The 25,194-nt window shown below is 35.8% G+C and overlaps 1 long non-coding RNA gene across 3 annotated transcripts in view; it reads right to left on the bottom strand.

The window, feature by feature from the left end:
* Positions 1-25,194, bottom strand: part of LOC103101716 (uncharacterized) — a 216,881-nt gene that overhangs the window by 59,501 nt on the left and 132,186 nt on the right. For all 3 annotated transcript variants that reach the window (XR_008916069.1, XR_008916070.1, XR_008916071.1), the window contains one exon: positions 173-343. This is a non-coding gene — a long non-coding RNA (uncharacterized LOC103101716). The remainder of the gene's footprint in view (positions 1-172; positions 344-25,194) is intronic.

Below are 25,194 nucleotides of genomic sequence, written 5' to 3'. Positions count from 1 at the left end.
AATACATAGTAAGTGCTTAATACAAAAACTCCCACCCAATTAGGGGCCATCTAGTCAAGCTTTCTCATTGAACAGACAAGAAAAATACATTCAAGAGTATTTGAATGTTTTTCTTAAGTTCTTTTGACCATATAATTAAATAATCTCACTCAATTGGCCTTCATAGACTTACTTTCTGATCTGATGGAATGAAATGATGAATTCTGGTTACTTCTTCTTGTCCTGTTGTTTCCATTCTGTCAGACTCGCTGTGATTCCATCTAAAGTTTTCTTCACATAGATATATGAGTGATTGGCACTCTGTCCACTGTACCAACTCAGTGTCTATCTATTTTGGTTTTACCTAGAAAAAAAAAGGAAAAATTTTTTTACCAACATGAAGCAATAAATACCTAATAGTATATGATGATGACTTGGACAATAGCTTCAGCTATCATGACAAAATATTTTGATATTAACATTTGTTATGACTCTTGAAATCATGGCAGAGAAAACGGCTTTGGACCTTCCTGGATACCAGGAAATACCTTATGTTAAGTTGTTATTGTGAGAGAAAGCTAGAAAACCTAACACTTAAGATATTTTTCCTATTCTCCACTGATTGAAAATATCTCTCTCCTTTGGAATATCTCATAGCACTTTCTGCATATTCTCTTTTTTTATAACTTTTTGTTAGTCTTAGAGTGAGGCAAATACATTTTCTCTGCCACAAGACTACAAACTCTTATACAGCAGGAAATCCATCCTGTTGATATCAAATCCACTCACACCTAATACAGTACTTCTGGTAAATGAATGCCAGTAAAATGGAATTGAAGATGACTTCCAAAAGGGGTTGATAGCATCCTAGAGTAAAAGGTAAAAGGGACTTTGAAGCTGCTCATGGTCAATATTCCATCATCTTTTACACATCTGACCTATATTCTGTCTCTTTATTGAATCCTTAACCAGGTCACAGCAGTGAGCCAAAGGTATCTGAGACACCACTAGAAGTCCCAGTCATATTACCTCCTCCCTCTTTGAAGTTTTGCTGGGTTAATCTTATCAGATCACATAGATTCAATGATCATATCTATGGATAAGTTTTTGAATCTATCTATCGGGCCCTTATTTCTCTCCTGACCAATAGTTCCTCATTGCCAACTGCCTTTTAGACATCTTAAATTTTCATATTCAGGAGATATCAACTCAAACTGACCATGTCCTAAACAATACTCATTACCTCTCCCTACCTGAACAACCTTCACCTTTCTATAATTCTGAGATACTGCCAAGGGATTCAACATAAGCCAAATTATTCATGCTCCCATCATCAGTATTATTCTCAACTCTTTACATATATTCACATTACCTGCCGAAAGTCTAATGCCAAGATCAATCATTTCATTCACATTTCTTGTAAGCACGTTCTACTCCTCACTAATCACACTACCAAAGGTCTTCAAAAGGACATATTAGCTGAAAGATAAATTACAGAGATTGTCTTCTGTTCTCTTTTTTTGCCTCACAGATTTATATACAGCCATTTGGGTGAGATACAAAGTTCTCTTCAGAATGTTTGGATGGCTTCAAAATGCAAAAAACAATGCCTCAGTGTTCCAAACCTGACAGAATAACACAAACATAGACGAGTTTTTTGACTACCATATTGGCCAATCTCATACAGATGAGGTGGTCCCTAAGTGTTACTTGAAATAAACCTATCTTCTTAAAAATATACATTCCTTAGAATATAAAACATACCAAAACAAATGGAAAAATATACAACTTCCTTTAACAATTTCTAAAGACTATGAAATTTTTAACTATAAAGTCCCTAGCAGCTAGAAGTCAAGCAAGTGAAACAAAGTCTTGGTAAGTCAATTCTGTTTTCCCTCATTAAACTAATCAATGCCAACAGATTCAATGATAATCTCTGTGGTTCCAAGTTCTCTACAAAATGTTTAGATGACTTTAAAATTCCAAAAATAATGACTCAGTGTTCCAATCTTGACACATTAACAACAACATTAACCACTTTCTTTGACTACAATAATGGCCAATCTGACATTGGTGATTTAGACTAACTATGTTTAGTAAATAGACCTATCTTATTAAAAATGGACTTTACCTCATATATAATACTTACACACACAAAGGCAAAGACACAAAAGACCTACTGTAATGATTTCTAATCAATATTATATTTCTTACCATAAAGTAACGGGCAACTTCGTACTTTTGTTAGCTTTCCATTTATCTTAAAAATTATTCCAATATACAAATTCACAAAATATATCAAACTTAGTTATAGAGTCAAGGTCTTGGTTTTTTCTATCACAATTATATTTTTTCTGATTAATTTCACCTGGCCCAACAGATTCAAAAATCATCTCTATAGAGGTGATTTTAGAATCCATTTAAACAGCTAGACAGTCTCCCCTGACGTATAGTTCCTCATAACCAAATACCAATTAGACATCATATATTTACATATTGAGACAATATCAACTCAAATTCACAATAGCCAAAATAAAACGCATTATTTCTACCTTCTTCATCGAACTTCATCTTTTTTTAAATACTCGGCTACTATCAAGGGAATTACCTATTTCAGAATCAAGCAATCTGGCATCCACAGTGTGATTCTCAACTCCATCCTCATATTATTCTTCATTATACATTGTCTTTACCAGTTATAGTCATTTCGTCCACAAATCTTGTAATAATGCTCTAATCCTGCTCTCTACTCACACTGCCAAGGTACTGCCAAAAGACACACAATCTCCAAGCTTGACTATTGCGATAATCTTCTGATTCCTTTCCCTGGCTCAAACCCTTATACTACTTTGGGCAAAGTTCCAAATTCTCTACAGAATGTTGAGATGACTTTAAAATTCCAACAATACAACCTCAGGGTTCCAATCTTGACACAGCAACCAACATCAACCAGTTTCGTTGACTACCATGTTGGCCAATCTGATATAGGTGATTTAGACCAACTCTATTCTTTTAAATCGACCTATCTTCTTAAAAATAGACTATCCTTCAAATATAAAACTTAGACACACAAACGCAAAGAAACACGAGGCCTCCTTTAATGATATTTAATCAATATCCAATTTTTTTCTATAAAGTCACTGGCAATTTTGTGCTTTTGTTATCATTCCTTTTTTCTTAGGAATATAAAATTAACAAAAAGTGACAAACATAGCTCTAGAGACAAGGACTTGGTTTTTTCTACCTCAATTCTCCTTGCTGATTAATCTAATACGCCCCAAAATGTTCAATGATCATCTCTTTAGAGGCGATTTTGAAATCCATTTAATCAGCTAGATCTCCTCCTCTGAAATCTAGCTCCTCATGACCAAATGCCGTTTAGACATCCTATATTTACATTGAGAGTCGATATCAACTCAAGCTAACCATTGAAAAAATAAAACACATTATCTCTACCTTTTTCATCAAACTTCAACTTTTTTGAAATTCTCACCTACTATCAAGGGAACCACCTTCTTCAAAATCACTCAAGCTCCCATCCACAGTGTAATTCTCAACCGCACCCTCATATTAATCTTCATTTATACAATGTCTATATCCCAGTTAGAGTCATTTCTTAGACATATCTTGTAATACTGCTCTAATCCTGCTCTCTACTCACACTGCCAAGGTACTGCCACAGGACATACTATCTCCAAGCTGGACTGTTGCGATACTCTTCTGATTCGTTTCCCTGACTTAAAGACTTATGCTACTTTGGGCAATGTCCCAAATTCTCTACAGAATGTTGAGATGACTTTAAAATTCCAACAATAATGCCTCAGGGTTCCAATCCTGACACAGTAACCAACATCAACCAGTTTCGTTGACTAACACGTTGGCCAATCTGATATAGGCGATTTAGACCAACTCTGTTCTTTAAATGGACCTATCTTCTTAAAAATAGACTATCCTTCAAATTTAAAGCTTAGACACACCAATGCAAAGAAACCCTAGGCCTCCTTTAATGATTTTTAATCAATATCCAATTTTTTTCTATAATGTCACAGGCAATTTCGAGCTTTTGTTATCTGTCCTTTTCTCTCAGGAATATACAAATTAAAAAAAAGTGACAAATATAACTCTAGAGTCAAGGACTTGGTTTTTTCTACCTCAATTCTCCTTGCTGATTAATCTAATACTCCCCAACATGTTCAATGATCATCTCTTTAGTGGAGATTTTGAAATCCATTTAATCAGCTTGATCTACTCCACTGATATCTAGTTCCTCAAAACCAAATGCCATTTAGACATCCTATATTTACATTGTGAGTCCATATCAACTCAAGCTAACCATGGCCTAAATAAAACTCATTATCTCTACCTTCCTCATCAAACTTCAACTTTTTTTAAATTCTCACCAACAATCAAGGGAACCACCTTCTTCAAAATCACTCAAGCTCCCATCCACAGTGTGATTCTCAACCCCACCCTCATATTAATCTTCATTTATACCATGTCTATATCCCAGTTAGAGTCATTTCTTACACATATCTTGTAATACTGCTCTAATCGTGCTCTCTACTCACACTGCCAAGGTACTGCCACAGGACATACTATCTCCAAGCTGGACAGTTGCGATACTCTTCTGATTCGTTTCCCTGGCTCAAAGACTTATACTACTTTGGGCAAAGTTCCAAATTCTCTACAGATTGTTGACATGACTTTAAAATTCCAACAATAATGCCTCAGGGTTCCAATCTTGACACAGTAACCAACATCAACCAGTTTCGTTGACTATCATGTTGGCCAATCTGATATAGGTGATTAAGACCAACTCTGTTCTTTAAATGGACCTATCTTCTTAAAAATAGACTATCCTTCAAATATAAAGCTTAGACACACCAAGGCAAAGAAACACTAGGCCTCCTTTAATGATTTTTAATCAATATCCAATTATTTCTATAATGTCACTGGCAATTTCGAGCTTTTGTTATCTGTCCTTTTCTCTTAGGAATATACAAATTAACAAAAAGTGACAAATATAACTCTAGAGTCAAGGACTTGGTTTTTTCTACCTCAATTCTCCTTGCTGATTAATCTAATACTCCCCAACATGTTCAATGATCATCTCTTTAGTGGAGATTTTGAAATCCATTTAATCAGCTTGATCTACTCCTCTGATATCTAGTTCCTCAAAACCAAATGCCGTTTAGACATCCTATATTTACATTGTGAGTCCATATCAAATTAAGCTAACCATGGCCTAAATAAAACTCATTATCTCTACCTTCCTCATCAAACTTCAACTTTTTTTAAATTCTCACCAACAATCAAGGGAACCACCTTCTTCAAAATCACTCAAGCTCCCATCCACAGTGTGATTCTCAACCCCACCCTCCTATTAATCTTCATTTATACAATGTCTATATCCCAGTTAGAGTCATTTCTTACACATATCTTGTAATACTGCTCTAATCCTGCTCTCTACTCACACTGCCAAGGTACTGCCACAGGACATACTATCTCCAAGCTGGACAGTTGCGATACTCTTCTGATTCGTTTCCCTGGCTCAAAGACTTATACTACTTTGGGCAAAGTTCCAAATTCTCTACAGAATGTTGAGATGACTTTAAAATTCCAACAATAATGCCTCAGGGTTCCAATCTTGACACAGTAACCAACATCAACCAGTTTCGTTGACTATCATGTTGGCCAATCTGATATAGGTGATTTAGACCAACTCTGTTCTTTAAATGGACCTATCTTCTTAAAAATAGACTATCCTTCAAATTTAAAGCTTAGACACACCAAGGCAAAGAAACACTAGGCCTCCTTTAATGATTTTTAATCAATATCCAATTATTTCTATAATTTCACAGGCAATTTCGACCTTTTGTTATCTGTCCTTTTCTCTTACGAATATACAAATTAACAAAAAGTGACAAATATAACTCTAGAGTCAAGGACTTAGTTTTTTCTACTACAATTCTCCTTGCTGATTAATCTAATACTCCCCAACATGTTCAATGATCATCTCTTTAGTGGAGATTTTGAAATCCATTTAATCAGCTTGATCTACTCCTCTGATATCTAGTTCCTCAAAAACAAATGCCATTTAGACATCCTATATTTACATTGTGAGTCCATATCAACTTAAGCTAACCATGGCCTAAATAAAACGCATTATCTCTACCTTCCTCATCAAACTTCAACTCTTTTTAAATTCTCACTTATTATCAAGGGAAACACCTTCTTCAAAATCACTCAAGCTTCCATACTCAGTGTGATTCTCAACCCCACCCCCCTATTAATCTTCATTTATACCATGTCTATATCCCAGTTAGAGTCATTTCTTACACATATCTTGTAATACTGCTCTAATCCTGCTCTCTACTCACACTGCCAAGGTACTGCAATAGGACATACTATCTCCAAGCTGGACTGTTACGATACTCTTCTGATTCGTTTCCCTGGCTCAAAGACTTATACTACTTTCGGCAAAGTTCCAAATTCTCTACAGATTGTTGAGATGACTTTAAAATTCCAACAATAATGCCTCAGGCTTCCAATCTTGACACAGTAACCAACATCAACCAGTTTCGTTGACTATCATGTTGGCCAATCTGACATAGGTGATTTAGACCAACTCTGTTCTTTAAATGGACCTATCTTCTTAAAAATAGACTATCCTTCAAATATAAAGCTTAGACAAACCAAGGCAAAGAAACACTAGGCCTCCTTTAATGATTTTTAATCAATATACAATTATTTCTATAATGTCACTGGCAATTTCGAGCTTTTGTTATCTGTCCTTTTCTCTTAGGAATATACAAATTAACAAAAAGTGACAAATATAACTCTAGAGTCAAGGACTTAGTTTTTTCTACCTCAATTCTCCTTGCTGATTAATCTAATACTCCCCAACATGTTCAATGATCATCTCTTTAGTGGAGATTTTGAAATCCATTTAATCAGCTTGATCTACTCCTCTGATATCTAGTTCCCCAAAACCAAATGCCGTTTAGACATCCTATATTTACATTGTGAGTCCATATCAACTCAAGCTAACCATGGCCTAAATAAAACTCATTATCTCTACATTCCTCATCAAACTTCAACTTTTTTTAAATTCTCACCAACAATCAAGGGAACCACCTTCTTCAAAATCACTCAAGCTCCCATCCACAGTGTGATTCTCAACCCCACCCTCATATTAATCTTCATTTATACAATGTCTATATCCCAGTTAGAGTCATTTCTTACACATATCTTGTAATACTGCTCTAATCCTGCTCTCTACTCACACTGCCAAGGTACTGCCACAGGACATACTATCTCCAAGCTGGACTGTTGCGATACTCTTCTGATTCGTTTCCCTGGCTCAAAGACTTATACTACTTTGGGCAAAGTTCCAAATTTTCTACAGAATGTTGAGATGACTTTAAAATTCCAACAATAATGCCTCAGGGTTCCAATCTTGACACAGTAACCAACATCAACCAGTTTCGTTGACTATCATGTTGGCCAATCTGATATAGGTGATTTAGACCAACTCTGTTCTTTAAATGGACCTATCTTCTTAAAAAAAGACTATCCTTCAAATTTAAAGCTTAGACACACCAAGGCAAAGAAACACTAGGCCTCCTTTAATGATTTTTAATCAATATCCAATTTTTTTCTATAATGTCACAGGCAATTTCGAGCTTTTGTTATCTGTCCTTTTCTCTTAGGAATATACAAATTAACAAAAAGTGACAAATATAACTCTAGAGTCAAGGACTTGGTTTTTTCTACCTCAATCCTCCTTGCTGATTAATCTAATAAGCCCCAACATGTTCAATGATTATCTCTTTGGAAGAGATTTTGAAATACATTTAATCAGGTAGATCTACTCATCTGATATCTAGTTCCACATGACCAAATGCCTTTTAGACATCCTATATTTACATTGTGAGTCCATATCAACTTAAGCTAACCATGGCCTAAATAAAACTCATTATCTCTACCTTCCTCATCAAACTTCAACTTTTTTTAAATTCTCACCAACAATCAAGGGAACCACCTTCTTCAAAATCACTCAAGCTCCCATCCACAGTGTGATTCTCAACCCCACCCTCATATTAATCTTCATTTATACAATGTCTATATCCCAGTTAGAGTCATTTCTTACACATATCTTGTAATACTGCTCTAATCCTGCTCTCTACTCACACTGCCAAGGTACTGCCACAGGACATACTATCTCCAAGCTGGACTGTTGCGATACTCTTCTGAGTCGTTTCCCTTGCTCAAAGACTTATACTACTTTGGGCAAAGTTCCAAATTCTCTACAGAATGTTGACATGACTTCAAAATTCCAACAATAATGCCTCAGGGTTCCAATCTTGACACAGTAACCAACATCAACCAGTTTCGTTGACTATCATGTTGGCCAATCTCATATAGGTGATTTAGACCAACTCTGTTCTTTAAATAGACCTATCTTCTTAAAAATAGACTATCCTTCAAATATAAAGCTTAGACACACCAAGGCAAAGAAACACTAGGCCTCCTTTAATGATTTTTAATCAATATCCAATTATTTCTATAATGTCACTGGCAATTTCGAGCTTTTGTTATCTGTCCTTTTCTCTTAGGAATATACAAATTAACAAAAAGTTACAAATATAACTCTAGAGTCAAGGACTTGGTTTTTTCTACCTCAATTCTCCTTGTTGATTAATCTAATACTCCCCAACATGTTCAATGATCATCTCTTTAGTGGAGATTTTGAAATCCATTTAATCAGCTTGATCTACGCCTCTGATATCTAGTTCCTCAAAACCAAATGCCGTTTAGACATCCTATATTTACATTGTGAGTTTAAATCAACACAAGCTAACCATGGCCTAAATAAAACTCATTATCTCTACCTTCCTCATCAAACTTCAACTTTTTTTAAATTCTCACCAATCATCAAGGGAACCACCTTCTTCAAAATCACTCAAGCTCCCATCCACAGTGTGATTCTCAACCCCACCCTCATATTAATCTTCATTTGTACAATGTCTATATCCCAGTTAGAGTCATTTCTTACACATATCTTGTAATACTGCCCTAATCCTGCTATCTACTCACACTGCCAAGGTACTGCCACAGGACATACTATCTCCAAACTGGACTGTTGCGATACTCTTCTGATTCATTACCCTGGCTCAAAGACTTATACTACTTTGGGCAAAGTTCCAAATTCTCTACAGAATGTTGAGATGACTTTACAATTCCAACAATAATGCCTCAGCGTTCCAATCTTGACACAGTAACCAACATCAACCAGTTTCGTTGACTATCATGTTGGCCAATCTGATATAGGTGATTTAGACCAAGTCTGTTCTTTAAATGGACCTATCTTCTTAAAAATAGACTATCCTTCAAATATAAAGCTTAGACACACCAAGGCAAAGAAACACTAGGCCTCCTTTAATGATTTTTAATCAATATCCAATTATTTCTATAATGTCACTGGCAATTTCGAGCTTTTGTTATCTGTCCTTTTCTCTTAGGAATATACAAATTAACAAAAAGTGACAAATATAACTCTAGAGTCAAGGACTTGGTTTTTTCTACCTCAATTCTCCTTGCTGATTAATCTAATACTCCCCAACATGTTCAATGATCATCTCTTTAGTGGAGATTTTGAAATCCATTTAATCAGCTTGATCTACTCCTCTGATATCTAGTTCCTCAAAACCAAATGCCATTTAGACATCCTATATTTACATTGTGAGTCCATATCAACTTAAGCTAACCATGGCCTAAATAAAACTCATTATCTCTACCTTCCTCATCAAACTTCAACTCTTTTTAAATTCTCACTTATTATCAAGGGAAACACCCTCTTCAAAATCACTCAAGCTCCCATCCACAGTGTGATTCTGAACCCCACCCTCCTATTAATCTTCATTTATACCATGTCTATATCCCAGTTAGAGTCATTTCTTACACATATCTTGTAATACTGCTCTAATCCTGCTCTCTACTCACACTGCCAAGGTACTGCCACAGGACATACTATCTCCAAGCTGGACTGTTGCGATACTCTTCTGATTCGTTTCCCTAGCTCAAAGACTTATACTACTTTCGGCAAAGTTCCAAATTCTCTACAGATTGTTGAGATGACTTTAAAATTCCAACAATAATGCCTCAGGGTTCCAATCTTGACACAGTAACCAACATCAACCAGTTTCGTTGACTATCATGTTGGCCAATCTGATATAGGTGATTTAGACCAACTCTGTTCTTTAAATGGACCTATCTTCTTAAAAATAGACTATCCTTCAAATATAAAGCTTAGACAAAACAAGGCAAAGAAACACTAGGCCTCCTTTAATGATTTTTAATCAATATCCAATTATTTCTATAATGTCACTGGCAATTTCGAGCTTTTGTTATCTGTCCTTTTCTCTTAGGAATATACAAATTAACAAAAAGTGACAAATATAACTCTAGAGTCAAGGACTTGGTTTTTTCTACCTCAATTCTCCTTGCTGATTAATCTAATACTCCCCAACATGTTCAATGATCATCTCTTTAGTGGAGATTTTGAAATCCATTTAATCAGCTTGATCTACTCCTCTGATATCTAGTTCCTCAAAACCAAATGCCTTTTAGACATCCTATATTTACACTGTGAGTCCATATCAACTTAAGCTAACCATGGCCTAAATAAAACTCATTATCTCTACCTTCCTCATCAAACTTCAACTTTTTTAAATTCTCACCAACAATCAAGGGCACCACCTTCTTCAAAATCACTCAAGCTCCCATCCACAGTGTGATTCTCAACCCCACCCTCATATTAATCTTCATTTATACCATGTCTATATCCCAGTTAGAGTCATTTCTTACACATATCTTGTAATACTGCTCTAATCCTGCTCTCTACTCACACTGCCAAGGTACTGCCACAGGACATACTATCTCCAAGCTGGACTGTTTCGATACTCTTCTGATTTGTTTCCCTGGCTCAAAGACTTATACTACTTTAGGCAAAGTTCCAAATTCTCTACAGAATGTTGAGATGACTTTAAAATTCCAACAATAATGCCTCAGGGTTCCAATCTTGACACAGTAACCAACATCAACCAGTTTCGTTGACTATCATGTTGGCCAATCTGATATAGGTGATTTAGACCAACTCTGTTCTTTAAATGGACCTATCTTCTTAAAAATAGACTATCCTTCAAATATAAAGCTTAGACACACCAAGGCAAAGAAACACTAGGCCTCCTTTAATGATTTTTAATCAAAATCCAATTATTTCTATAATGTCACTGGCAATTTCGAGCTTTTGTTATCTGTCCTTTTCTCTTAGGAATATACAAATTAACAAAAAGTGACAAATATAACTCTAGAGTCAAGGACTTGGTTTTTTCTACCTCAATTCTCCTTGCTGATTAATCTAATACTCCCCAACATGTTCAATGATCATCTCTTTGGAAGAGATTTTGAAATCCATTTAATCAGGTAGATCTACTCCTCTGATATCTAGTTCCTCATGACCAAATGCCTTTTAGACATCCTATATTTACATTGTGAGTCCATATCAACTCAAGCTAACCATGGCCTAAATAAAACTCATTATCTCTACCTTCCTCATCAAACTTCAACTTTTTTTAAATTCTCACCAACAATCAAGGGAACCACCTTCTTCAAAATCACTCAAGCTCCCATCCACAGTGTGATTCTCAACCCCACCCTCATATTAATCTTCATTTATACAATGTCTATATCCCAGTTAGAGTCATTTCTTACACATATCTTGTAATACTGCTCTAATCCTGCTCTCTACTCACACTGCCAAGGTACTGCCACAGGACATACTATCTCCAAGCTGGACTGTTGCGATACTCTTCTGAGTCGTTTCCCTGGCTCAAAGACTTATACTACTTTCGGCAAAGTTCCAAATTCTCTACAGAATGTTGAGATGACTTTACAATTCCAACAATAATGCCTCAGGGTTCCAATCTTGACACAGTAACCAACATCAACCAGTTTCGTTGACTATCATGTTGGCCAATCTGATATAGGTGATTTAGACCAACTCTGTTCTTTAAATGGACCTATCTTCTTAAAAATAGACTATTCTTCAAATATAAAGCTTAGACACACCAAGGCAAAGAATCACTAGGCCTCCTTTAATGATTTTTAATCAATATCCAATTATTTCTATAATGTCACTGGCAATTTCGAGCTTTTGTTATCTGTCCTTTTCTCTTAGGAATATACAAATTAACAAAAAGTGACAAATATAACTCTAGAGTCAAGGACTTAGTTTTTTCTACTACAATTCTCCTTGCTGATTAATCTAATACTCCCCAACATGTTCAATGATCATCTCTTTAGTGGAGATTTTGAAATCCATTTAATCAGCTTGATCTACTCCTCTGATATCTAGTTCCTCAAAAACAAATGCCATTTAGACATCCTATATTTACATTGTGAGTCCATATCAACTTAAGCTAACCATGGCCTAAATAAAACTCATTATCTCTACCTTCCTCATCAAACTTCAACTCTTTTTAAATTCTCACTTATTATCAAGGGAAACACCTTCTTCAAAATCACTCAAGCTTCCATCCACAGTGTGATTCTCAACCCCACCCTCCTATTAATCTTCATTTATACCATGTCTATATCCCAGTTAGAGTCATTTCTTACACATATCTTGTAATACTGCTCTAATCCTGCTCTCTACTCACACTGCCAAGGTACTGCAATAGGACATACTATCTCCAAGCTGGACTGTTGCGATACTCTTCTGATTCGTTTCCCTGGCTCAAAGACTTATACTACTTTCGGCAAAGTTCCAAATTCTCTACAGATTGTTGAGATGACTTTAAAATTCCAACAATAATGCCTCAGGCTTCCAATCTTGACACAGTAACCAACATCAACCAGTTTCGTTGACTATCATGTTGGCCAATCTGACATAGGTGATTTAGACCAACTCTGTTCTTTAAATGGACCTATCTTCTTAAAAATAGACTATCCTTCAAATATAAAGCTTAGACAAACCAAGGCAAAGAAACACTAGGCCTCCTTTAATGATTTTTAATCAATATACAATTATTTCTATAATGTCACTGGCAATTTCGAGCTTTTGTTATCTGTCCTTTTCTCTTAGGAATATACAAATTAACAAAAAGTGACAAATATAACTCTAGAGTCAAGGACTTAGTTTTTTCTACCTCAATTCTCCTTGCTGATTAATCTAATACTCCCCAACATGTTCAATGATCATCTCTTTAGTGGAGATTTTGAAATCCATTTAATCAGCTTGATCTACTCCTCTGATATCTAGTTCCCCAAAACCAAATGCCGTTTAGACATCCTATATTTACATTGTGAGTCCATATCAACTCAAGCTAACCATGGCCTAAATAAAACTCATTATCTCTACCTTCCTCATCAAACTTCAACTTTTTTTAAATTCTCACCAACAATCAAGGGAACCACCTTCTTCAAAATCACTCAAGCTCCCATCCACAGTGTGATTCTCAACCCCACCCTCATATTAATCTTCATTTATACAATGTCTATATCCCAGTTAGAGTCATTTCTTACACATATCTTGTAATACTGCTCTAATCCTGCTCTCTACTCACACTGCCAAGGTACTGCCACAGGACATACTATCTCCAAGCTGGACTGTTGCGATACTCTTCTGATTCGTTTCCCTGGCTCAAAGACTTATACTACTTTGGGCAAAGTTCCAAATTTTCTACAGAATGTTGAGATGACTTTAAAATTCCAACAATAATGCCTCAGGGTTCCAATCTTGACACAGTAACCAACATCAACCAGTTTCGTTGACTATCATGTTGGCCAATCTGATATAGGTGATTTAGACCAACTCTGTTCTTTAAATGGACCTATCTTCTTAAAAAAAGACTATCCTTCAAATTTAAAGCTTAGACACACCAAGGCAAAGAAACACTAGGCCTCCTTTAATGATTTTTAATCAATATCCAATTTTTTTCTATAATGTCACAGGCAATTTCGAGCTTTTGTTATCTGTCCTTTTCTCTTAGGAATATACAAATTAACAAAAAGTGACAAATATAACTCTAGAGTCAAGGACTTGGTTTTTTCTACCTCAATCCTCCTTGCTGATTAATCTAATAAGCCCCAACATGTTCAATGATTATCTCTTTGGAAGAGATTTTGAAATACATTTAATCAGGTAGATCTACTCATCTGATATCTAGTTCCACATGACCAAATGCCTTTTAGACATCCTATATTTACATTGTGAGTCCATATCAACTTAAGCTAACCATGGCCTAAATAAAACTCATTATCTCTACCTTCCTCATCAAACTTCAACTTTTTTTAAATTCTCACCAACAATCAAGGGAACCACCTTCTTCAAAATCACTCAAGCTCCCATCCACAGTGTGATTCTCAACCCCACCCTCATATTAATCTTCATTTATACAATGTCTATATCCCAGTTAGAGTCATTTCTTACACATATCTTGTAATACTGCTCTAATCCTGCTCTCTACTCACACTGCCAAGGTACTGCCACAGGACATACTATCTCCAAGCTGGACTGTTGCGATACTCTTCTGAGTCGTTTCCCTTGCTCAAAGACTTATACTACTTTGGGCAAAGTTCCAAATTCTCTACAGAATGTTGACATGACTTCAAAATTCCAACAATAATGCCTCAGGGTTCCAATCTTGACACAGTAACCAACATCAACCAGTTTCGTTGACTATCATGTTGGCCAATCTGATATAGGTGATTTAGACCAACTCTGTTCTTTAAATGGACCTATCTTCTTAAAAATAGACTATCCTTCAAATATAAAGCTTAGACACACCAAGGCAAAGAAACACTAGGCCTCCTTTAATGATTTTTAATCAATATCCAATTATTTCTATAATGTCACTGGCAATTTCGAGCTTTTGTTATCTGTCCTTTTCTCTTAGGAATATACAAATTAACAAAAAGTTACAAATATAACTCTAGAGTCAAGGACTTGGTTTTTTCTACCTCAATTCTCCTTGTTGATTAATCTAATACTCCCCAACATGTTCAATGATCATCTCTTTAGTGGAGATTTTGAAATCCATTTAATCAGCTTGATCTACGCCTCTGATATCTAGTTCCTCAAAACCAAATGCCGTTTAGACATCCTATATTTACATTGTGAGTTTAAATCAACACAAGCTAACCATGGCCTAAATAAAACTCATTATCTCTACCTTCCTCATCAAACTTCAACTTTTTTTAAATTCTCACCAATCATCAAGGGAACCACCTTCTTCAAAATCACTCAAGCTCCCATCCACAGTGTGATTCTCAACCCCACCCTCATATTAATCTTCATTTGTACAATGTCTATATCCCAGTTAGAGTCATTTCTTACACATATCTTGTAATACTGCCCTAATCCTGCTATCTACTCACACTGCCAAGGTACTGCCACAGGACATACTATCTCCAAACTGGACTGTTGCGATACTCTTCTGATTCATTACCCTGGCTCAAAGACTTATACTACTTTGGGCAAAGTTCCAAATTCTCTACAGAATGTTGAGATGACTTTACAATTCCAACAATAATGCCTCAGCGTTCCAATCTTGACACAGTAACCAACATCAACCAGTTTCGTTGACTATCATGTTGGCCAATCTGATATAGGTGATTTAGACCAAGTCTGTTCTTTAAATGGACCTATCTTCTTAAAAATAGACTATCCTTCAAATATAAAGCTTAGACACACCAAGGCAAAGAAACACTAGGCCTCCTTTAATGATTTTTAATCAATATCCAATTATTTCTATAATGTCACTGGCAATTTCGAGCTTTTGTTATCTGTCCTTTTCTCTTAGGAATATACAAATTAACAAAAAGTGACAAATATAACTCTAGAGTCAAGGACTTGGTTTTTTCTACCTCAATTCTCCTTGCTGATTAATCTAATACTCCCCAACATGTTCAATGATCATCTCTTTAGTGGAGATTTTGAAATCCATTTAATCAGCTTGATCTACTCCTCTGATATCTAGTTCCTCAAAACCAAATGCCATTTAGACATCCTATATTTACATTGTGAGTCCATATCAACTTAAGCTAACCATGGCCTAAATAAAACTCATTATCTCTACCTTCCTCATCAAACTTCAACTCTTTTTAAATTCTCACTTATTATCAAGGGAAACACCCTCTTCAAAATCACTCAAGCTCCCATCCACAGTGTGATTCTGAACCCCACCCTCCTATTAATCTTCATTTATACCATGTCTATATCCCAGTTAGAGTCATTTCTTACACATATCTTGTAATACTGCTCTAATCCTGCTCTCTACTCACACTGCCAAGGTACTGCCACAGGACATACTATCTCCAAGCTGGACTGTTGCGATACTCTTCTGATTCGTTTCCCTAGCTCAAAGACTTATACTACTTTCGGCAAAGTTCCAAATTCTCTACAGATTGTTGAGATGACTTTAAAATTCCAACAATAATGCCTCAGGGTTCCAATCTTGACACAGTAACCAACATCAACCAGTTTCGTTGACTATCATGTTGGCCAATCTGATATAGGTGATTTAGACCAACTCTGTTCTTTAAATGGACCTATCTTCTTAAAAATAGACTATCCTTCAAATATAAAGCTTAGACAAAACAAGGCAAAGAAACACTAGGCCTCCTTTAATGATTTTTAATCAATATCCAATTATTTCTATAATGTCACTGGCAATTTCGAGCTTTTGTTATCTGTCCTTTTCTCTTAGGAATATACAAATTAACAAAAAGTGACAAATATAACTCTAGAGTCAAGGACTTGGTTTTTTCTACCTCAATTCTCCTTGCTGATTAATCTAATACTCCCCAACATGTTCAATGATCATCTCTTTAGTGGAGATTTTGAAATCCATTTAATCAGCTTGATCTACTCCTCTGATATCTAGTTCCTCAAAACCAAATGCCTTTTAGACATCCTATATTTACACTGTGAGTCCATATCAACTTAAGCTAACCATGGCCTAAATAAAACTCATTATCTCTACCTTCCTCATCAAACTTCAACTTTTTTAAATTCTCACCAACAATCAAGGGCACCACCTTCTTCAAAATCACTCAAGCTCCCATCCACAGTGTGATTCTCAACCGCACCCTCATATTAATCTTCATTTATACCATGTCTATATCCCAGTTAGAGTCATTTCTTACACATATCTTGTAATACTGCTCTAATCCTGCTCTCTACTCACACTGCCAAGGTACTGCCACAGGACATACTATCTCCAAGCTGGACTGTTTCGATACTCTTCTGATTTGTTTCCCTGGCTCAAAGACTTATACTACTTTAGGCAAAGTTCCAAATTCTCTACAGAATGTTGAGATGACTTTAAAATTCCAACAATAATGCCTCAGGGTTCCAATCTTGACACAGTAACCAACATCAACCAGTTTCGTTGACTATCATGTTGGCCAATCTGATATAGGTGATTTAGACCAACTCTGTTCTTTAAATGGACCTATCTTCTTAAAAATAGACTATCCTTCAAATATAAAGCTTAGACACACCAAGGCAAAGAAACACTAGGCCTCCTTTAATGATTTTTAATCAAAATCCAATTATTTCTATAATGTCACTGGCAATTTCGAGCTTTTGTTATCTGTCCTTTTCTCTTAGGAATATACAAATTAACAAAAAGTGACAAATATAACTCTAGAGTCAAGGACTTGGTTTTTTCTACCTCAATTCTCCTTGCTGATTAATCTAATACTCCCCAACATGTTCAATGATCATCTCTTTGGAAGAGATTTTGAAATCCATTTAATCAGGTAGATCTACTCCTCTGATATCTAGTTCCTCATGACCAAATGCCTTTTAGACATCCTATATTTACATTGTGAGTTCATATCAACTCAAGCTAACCATGGCCTAAATAAAACTCATTATCTCTACCTTCCTCATCAAACTTCAACTTTTTTTAAATTCTCACCAACAATCAAGGGAACCACCTTCTTCAAAATCACTCAAGCTCCCATCCACAGTGTGATTCTCAACCCCACCCTCATATTAATCTTCATTTATACAATGTCTATATCCCAGTTAGAGTCATTTCTTACACATATCTTGTAATACTGCTCTAATCCTGCTCTCTACTCACACTGCCAAGGTACTGCCACAGGACATACTATCTCCAAGCTGGACTGTTGCGATACTCTTCTGATTCGTTTCCCTGGCTCAAAGACTTATACTACTTTGGGCAAAGTTCCAAATTCTCTACAGAATGTTGAGATGACTTTAAAATTCCAACAATAATGCCTCAGGGTTCCAATCTTGACACAGTAACCAACATCAACCAGTTTCGTTGACTATCATGTTGGCCAATCTGATATAGGTGATTTAGACCAACTCTGTTCTTTAAATGGACCTATCTTCTTAAAAATAGACTATCCTTCAAATATAAAGCTTAGGCACACCAAGGCAAAGAAACACTAGGCCTCCTTTAATGATTTTTAATCAATATCCAATTTTTTTCTATAATGTCACAGGCAATTTCGAGCCTTTGTTATCTGTCCTTTTCTCTTAGGAATATACAAACTAACAAAAAGTGACAAATATAACTCTAGAGTCAAGGACTTGGTTTTTTCTACCTCAATTCTCCTTGCTGATTAATCTAATACTCCCCAACATGTTCAATGATCATCTCTTTAGTGGAGATTTTGAAATCCATTTAATCAGCTTGATCTACTCCTCTGATATCTAGTTCCCCAAAACCAAATGCCGTTTAGACATCCTATATTTACATTGTGAGTCCATATCAACTCAAGCTAACCATGGCCTAAATAAAACTCATTATCTCTACCTTCCTCATCAAACTTCAACTTTTTTTAAATTCTCACCAACAATCAAGGGAACCACCTTCTTCAAAATCACTCAAGCTCCCATCCACAGTGTGATTCTCAACCCCACCCTCATATTAATCTTCATTTATACAATGTCTATATCCCAGTTAGAGTCATTTCTTACACATATCTTGTAATACTGCTCTAATCCTGCTCTCTACTCACACTGCCAAGGTACTGCCACAGGACATACTATCTCCAAGCTGGACTGTTGCGATACTCTTCTGATTCGTTTCCCTGGCTCAAAGACTTATACTACTTTGGGCAAAGTTCCAAATTTTCTACAGAATGTTGAGATGACTTTAAAATTCCAACAATAATGCCTCAGGGTTCCAATCTTGACACAGTAACCAACATCAACCAGTTTCGTTGACTATCATGTTGGCCAATCTGATATAGGTGATTTAGACCAACTCTGTTCTTTAAATGGACCTATCTTCTTAAAAAAAGACTATCCTTCAAATTTAAAGCTTAGACACACCAAGGCAAAGAAACACTAGGCCTCCTTTAATGATTTTTAATCAATATCCAATTTTTTTCTATAATGTCACAGGCAATTTCGAGCTTTTGTTATCTGTCCTTTTCTCTTAGGAATATACAAATTAACAAAAAGTGACAAATATAACTCTAGAGTCAAGGACTTGGTTTTTTCTACCTCAATCCTCCTTGCTGATTAATCTAATAAGCCCCAACATGTTCAATGATTATCTCTTTGGAAGAGATTTTGAAATACATTTAATCAGGTAGATCTACTCATCTGATATCTAGTTCCACATGACCAAATGCCTTTTAGACATCCTATATTTACATTGTGAGTCCATATCAACTTAAGCTAACCATGGCCTAAATAAAACTCATTATCTCTACCTTCCTCATCAAACTTCAACTTTTTTTAAATTCTCACCAACAATCAAGGGAACCACCTTCTTCAAAATCACTCAAGCTCCCATCCACAGTGTGATTCTCAACCCCACCCTCATATTAATCTTCATTTATACAATGTCTATATCCCAGTTAGAGTCATTTCTTACACATATCTTGTAATACTGCTCTAATCCTGCTCTCTACTCACACTGCCAAGGTACTGCCACAGGACATACTATCTCCAAGCTGGACTGTTGCGATACTCTTCTGAGTCGTTTCCCTTGCTCAAAGACTTATACTACTTTGGGCAAAGTTCCAAATTCTCTACAGAATGTTGACATGACTTCAAAATTCCAACAATAATGCCTCAGGGTTCCAATCTTGACACAGTAACCAACATCAACCAGTTTCGTTGACTATCATGTTGGCCAATCTGATATAGGTGATTTAGACCAACTCTGTTCTTTAAATGGACCTATCTTCTTAAAAATAGACTATCCTTCAAATATAAAGCTTAGACACACCAAGGCAAAGAAACACTAGGCCTCCTTTAATGATTTTTAATCAATATCCAATTATTTCTATAATGTCACTGGCAATTTCGAGCTTTTGTTATCTGTCCTTTTCTCTTAGGAATATACAAATTAACAAAAAGTTACAAATATAACTCTAGAGTCAAGGACTTGGTTTTTTCTACCTCAATTCTCCTTGTTGATTAATCTAATACTCCCCAACATGTTCAATGATCATCTCTTTAGTGGAGATTTTGAAATCCATTTAATCAGCTTGATCTACGCCTCTGATATCTAGTTCCTCAAAACCAAATGCCGTTTAGACATCCTATATTTACATTGTGAGTTTAAATCAACACAAGCTAACCATGGCCTAAATAAAACTCATTATCTCTACCTTCCTCATCAAACTTCAACTTTTTTTAAATTCTCACCAATCATCAAGGGAACCACCTTCTTCAAAATCACTCAAGCTCCCATCCACAGTGTGATTCTCAACCCCACCCTCATATTAATCTTCATTTGTACAATGTCTATATCCCAGTTAGAGTCATTTCTTACACATATCTTGTAATACTGCCCTAATCCTGCTATCTACTCACACTGCCAAGGTACTGCCACAGGACATACTATCTCCAAACTGGACTGTTGCGATACTCTTCTGATTCATTACCCTGGCTCAAAGACTTATACTACTTTGGGCAAAGTTCCAAATTCTCTACAGAATGTTGAGATGACTTTACAATTCCAACAATAATGCCTCAGCGTTCCAATCTTGACACAGTAACCAACATCAACCAGTTTCGTTGACTATCATGTTGGCCAATCTGATATAGGTGATTTAGACCAAGTCTGTTCTTTAAATGGACCTATCTTCTTAAAAATAGACTATCCTTCAAATATAAAGCTTAGACACACCAAGGCAAAGAAACACTAGGCCTCCTTTAATGATTTTTAATCAATATCCAATTATTTCTATAATGTCACTGGCAATTTCGAGCTTTTGTTATCTGTCCTTTTCTCTTAGGAATATACAAATTAACAAAAAGTGACAAATATAACTCTAGAGTCAAGGACTTGGTTTTTTCTACCTCAATTCTCCTTGCTGATTAATCTAATACTCCCCAACATGTTCAATGATCATCTCTTTAGTGGAGATTTTGAAATCCATTTAATCAGCTTGATCTACTCCTCTGATATCTAGTTCCTCAAAACCAAATGCCATTTAGACATCCTATATTTACATTGTGAGTCCATATCAACTTAAGCTAACCATGGCCTAAATAAAACTCATTATCTCTACCTTCCTCATCAAACTTCAACTCTTTTTAAATTCTCACTTATTATCAAGGGAAACACCCTCTTCAAAATCACTCAAGCTCCCATCCACAGTGTGATTCTGAACCCCACCCTCCTATTAATCTTCATTTATACCATGTCTATATCCCAGTTAGAGTCATTTCTTACACATATCTTGTAATACTGCTCTAATCCTGCTCTCTACTCACACTGCCAAGGTACTGCCACAGGACATACTATCTCCAAGCTGGACTGTTGCGATACTCTTCTGATTCGTTTCCCTAGCTCAAAGACTTATACTACTTTCGGCAAAGTTCCAAATTCTCTACAGATTGTTGAGATGACTTTAAAATTCCAACAATAATGCCTCAGGGTTCCAATCTTGACACAGTAACCAACATCAACCAGTTTCGTTGACTATCATGTTGGCCAATCTGATATAGGTGATTTAGACCAACTCTGTTCTTTAAATGGACCTATCTTCTTAAAAATAGACTATCCTTCAAATATAAAGCTTAGACACACCAAGGCAAAGAAACACTAGGCCTCCTTTAATGATTTTTAATCAAAATCCAATTATTTCTATAATGTCACTGGCAATTTCGAGCTTTTGTTATCTGTCCTTTTCTCTTAGGAATATACAAATTAACAAAAAGTGACAAATATAACTCTAGAGTCAAGGACTTGGTTTTTTCTACCTCAATTCTCCTTGCTGATTAATCTAATACTCCCCAACATGTTCAATGATCATCTCTTTGGAAGAGATTTTGAAATCCATTTAATCAGGTAGATCTACTCCTCTGATATCTAGTTCCTCATGACCAAATGCCTTTTAGACATCCTATATTTACATTGTGAGTTCATATCAACTCAAGCTAACCATGGCCTAAATAAAACTCATTATCTCTACCTTCCTCATCAAACTTCAACTTTTTTTAAATTCTCACCAACAATCAAGGGAACCACCTTCTTCAAAATCACTCAAGCTCCCATCCACAGTGTGATTCTCAACCCCACCCTCATATTAATCTTCATTTATACAATGTCTATATCCCAGTTAGAGTCATTTCTTACACATATCTTGTAATACTGCTCTAATCCTGCTCTCTACTCACACTGCCAAGGTACTGCCACAGGACATACTATCTCCAAGCTGGACTGTTGCGATACTCTTCTGATTCGTTTCCCTGGCTCAAAGACTTATACTACTTTGGGCAAAGTTCCAAATTCTCTACAGAATGTTGAGATGACTTTAAAATTCCAACAATAATGCCTCAGGGTTCCAATCTTGACACAGTAACCAACATCAACCAGTTTCGTTGACTATCATGTTGGCCAATCTGATATAGGTGATTTAGACCAACTCTGTTCTTTAAATGGACCTATCTTCTTAAAAATAGACTATCCTTCAAATATAAAGCTTAGGCACACCAAGGCAAAGAAACACTAGGCCTCCTTTAATGATTTTTAATCAATATCCAATTTTTTTCTATAATGTCACAGGCAATTTCGAGCCTTTGTTATCTGTCCTTTTCTCTTAGGAATATACAAACTAACAAAAAGTGACAAATATAACTCTAGAGTCAAGGACTTGGTTTTTTCTACCTCAATTCTCCTTGCTGATTAATCTAATACTCCCCAACATGTTCAATGATCATCTCTTTAGTGGAGATTTTGAAATCCATTTAATCAGCTTGATCTACTCCTCTGATATCTAGTTCCTCAAAACCAAATGCCGTTTAGACATCCTATATTTACATTGTGAGTCCATATCAACTTAAGCTAACCATGGCCTAAATAAAACTCATTATCTCTACCTTCCTCATCAAACTTCAACATTTTTTAAATTCTCACCAACAATGAAGGGAACCACCTTCTTCAAAATCACTCAAGCTCCCATCCACAGTGTGATTCTCAACCCCACCCTCATATTAATCTTCATTTATACAATGTCTATATCCCAGTTAGAGTCATTTCTTACACATATATTGTAATACTGCTCTAATCCTGCTCTCTACTCACACTGCCAAGGTACTGCCACAGGACATACTATCTCCAAGCTGGACTGTTGCGATACTCTTCTGATTCGTTTCCCTGGCTCAAAGACTTATACTACTTTGGGCAAAGTTCCAAATTCTCTACAGAATGTTGACATGACTTTAAAATTCCAACAATAATGCCTCAGGGTTCCAATCTTGACACAGTAACCAACATCAACCAGTTTCGTTGACTATCATGTTGGCCAATCTGATATAGGTGATTTATACCAACTCTGTTCTTTAAATGGACCTATCTTCTTAAAAATAGACTATCCTTCAAATTTAAAGCTTAGACACACCAAGGCAAAGAAACACTAGGCCTCCTTTAATGATTTTTAATCAATATCCAATTATTTCTATAATGTCACAGGCAATTTCGAGCTTTTGTTATCTGTCCTTTTCTCTTAGGAATATACAAATTAACAAAAAGTGACAAATATAACTCTAGAGTCAAGGACATGGTTTTTTCTACCTCAATTCTCCTTGCTGATTAATCTAATAAGCCCCAACATATTCAATGATCATCTCTTTGGAGGAGATTTTGAAATACATTTAATCAGGTAGATCTACTCCTCTGATATCTAGTTTCTCATGACCAAATGCCTTTTAGACATCCTATATTTACATTGTGAGTCCATATCAACTTAAGCTAACCATGGCCTAAATAAAACTCATTATCTCTACCTTCCTCATCAAACTTCAACTTTTTTTAAATTCTCACCAACAATCAAGGGAAACACCTTCTTCAAAATCACTCAAGCTCCCATCCACAGTGTGATTCTCAACCCCACCCTCATATTAATCTTCATTTATACAATGTCTATATCCCAGTTAGAGTCATTTCTTACACATATCTTGTAATACTGCTCTAATCCTGCTCTCTACTCACACTGCCAAGGTACTGCCACAGGACATACTATCTCCAAGCTGGACTTTTGCGATACTCTTCTGATTCGTTTCCCTGGCTCAAAGACTTATACTACTTTGGGCAAAGTTCCAAATTCTCTACAGAATGTTGAGATGACTTTAAAATTCCAACAATAATGCCTCAGGGTTCCAATCTTGACACAGTAACCAACATCAACCAGTTTCGTTGACTATCATGTTGGCCAATCTGATATAGGTGATTTAGACCAACTCTGTTCTTTAAATGGACCTATCTTCTTAAAAATAGACTATCCTTCAAATATAAAGCTTAGACACACCAAGGCAAAGAAACACTAGGCCTCCTTTAATGATTTTGAATCAATATCCAATTATTTCTATAATGTCACTGGCAATTTCGAGCTTTTGTTATCTGTCCTTTTCTCTTAGGAATATACAAATTAACAAAAAGTGACAAATATAACTCTAGAGTCAAGGACTTGGTTTTTTCTACCTCAATTCTCCTTGCTGATTAATCTAATACTCCCCAACATGTTCAATGATCATCTCTTTGGAAGAGATTTTGAAATACATTTAATCAGGTAGATCTACTCCTCTGATATCTAGTTCCTCATGACCAAATGCCTTTTAGACATCCTATATTTACACTGTGAGTCCATATCAACTTAAGCTAACCATGGCCTAAATAAAACTCATTATCTCTACCTTCCTCATCA

The sequence above is a fragment of the Monodelphis domestica genome, chromosome 2 (genome assembly GCF_027887165.1).
Source record: "Monodelphis domestica isolate mMonDom1 chromosome 2, mMonDom1.pri, whole genome shotgun sequence".
Lineage (NCBI taxonomy): Eukaryota > Metazoa > Chordata > Mammalia > Didelphimorphia > Didelphidae > Monodelphis > Monodelphis domestica.
The sequence above is the reverse complement of the archived record's forward strand: the minus strand, read 5'-3'. Positions and strand labels throughout refer to the sequence as shown.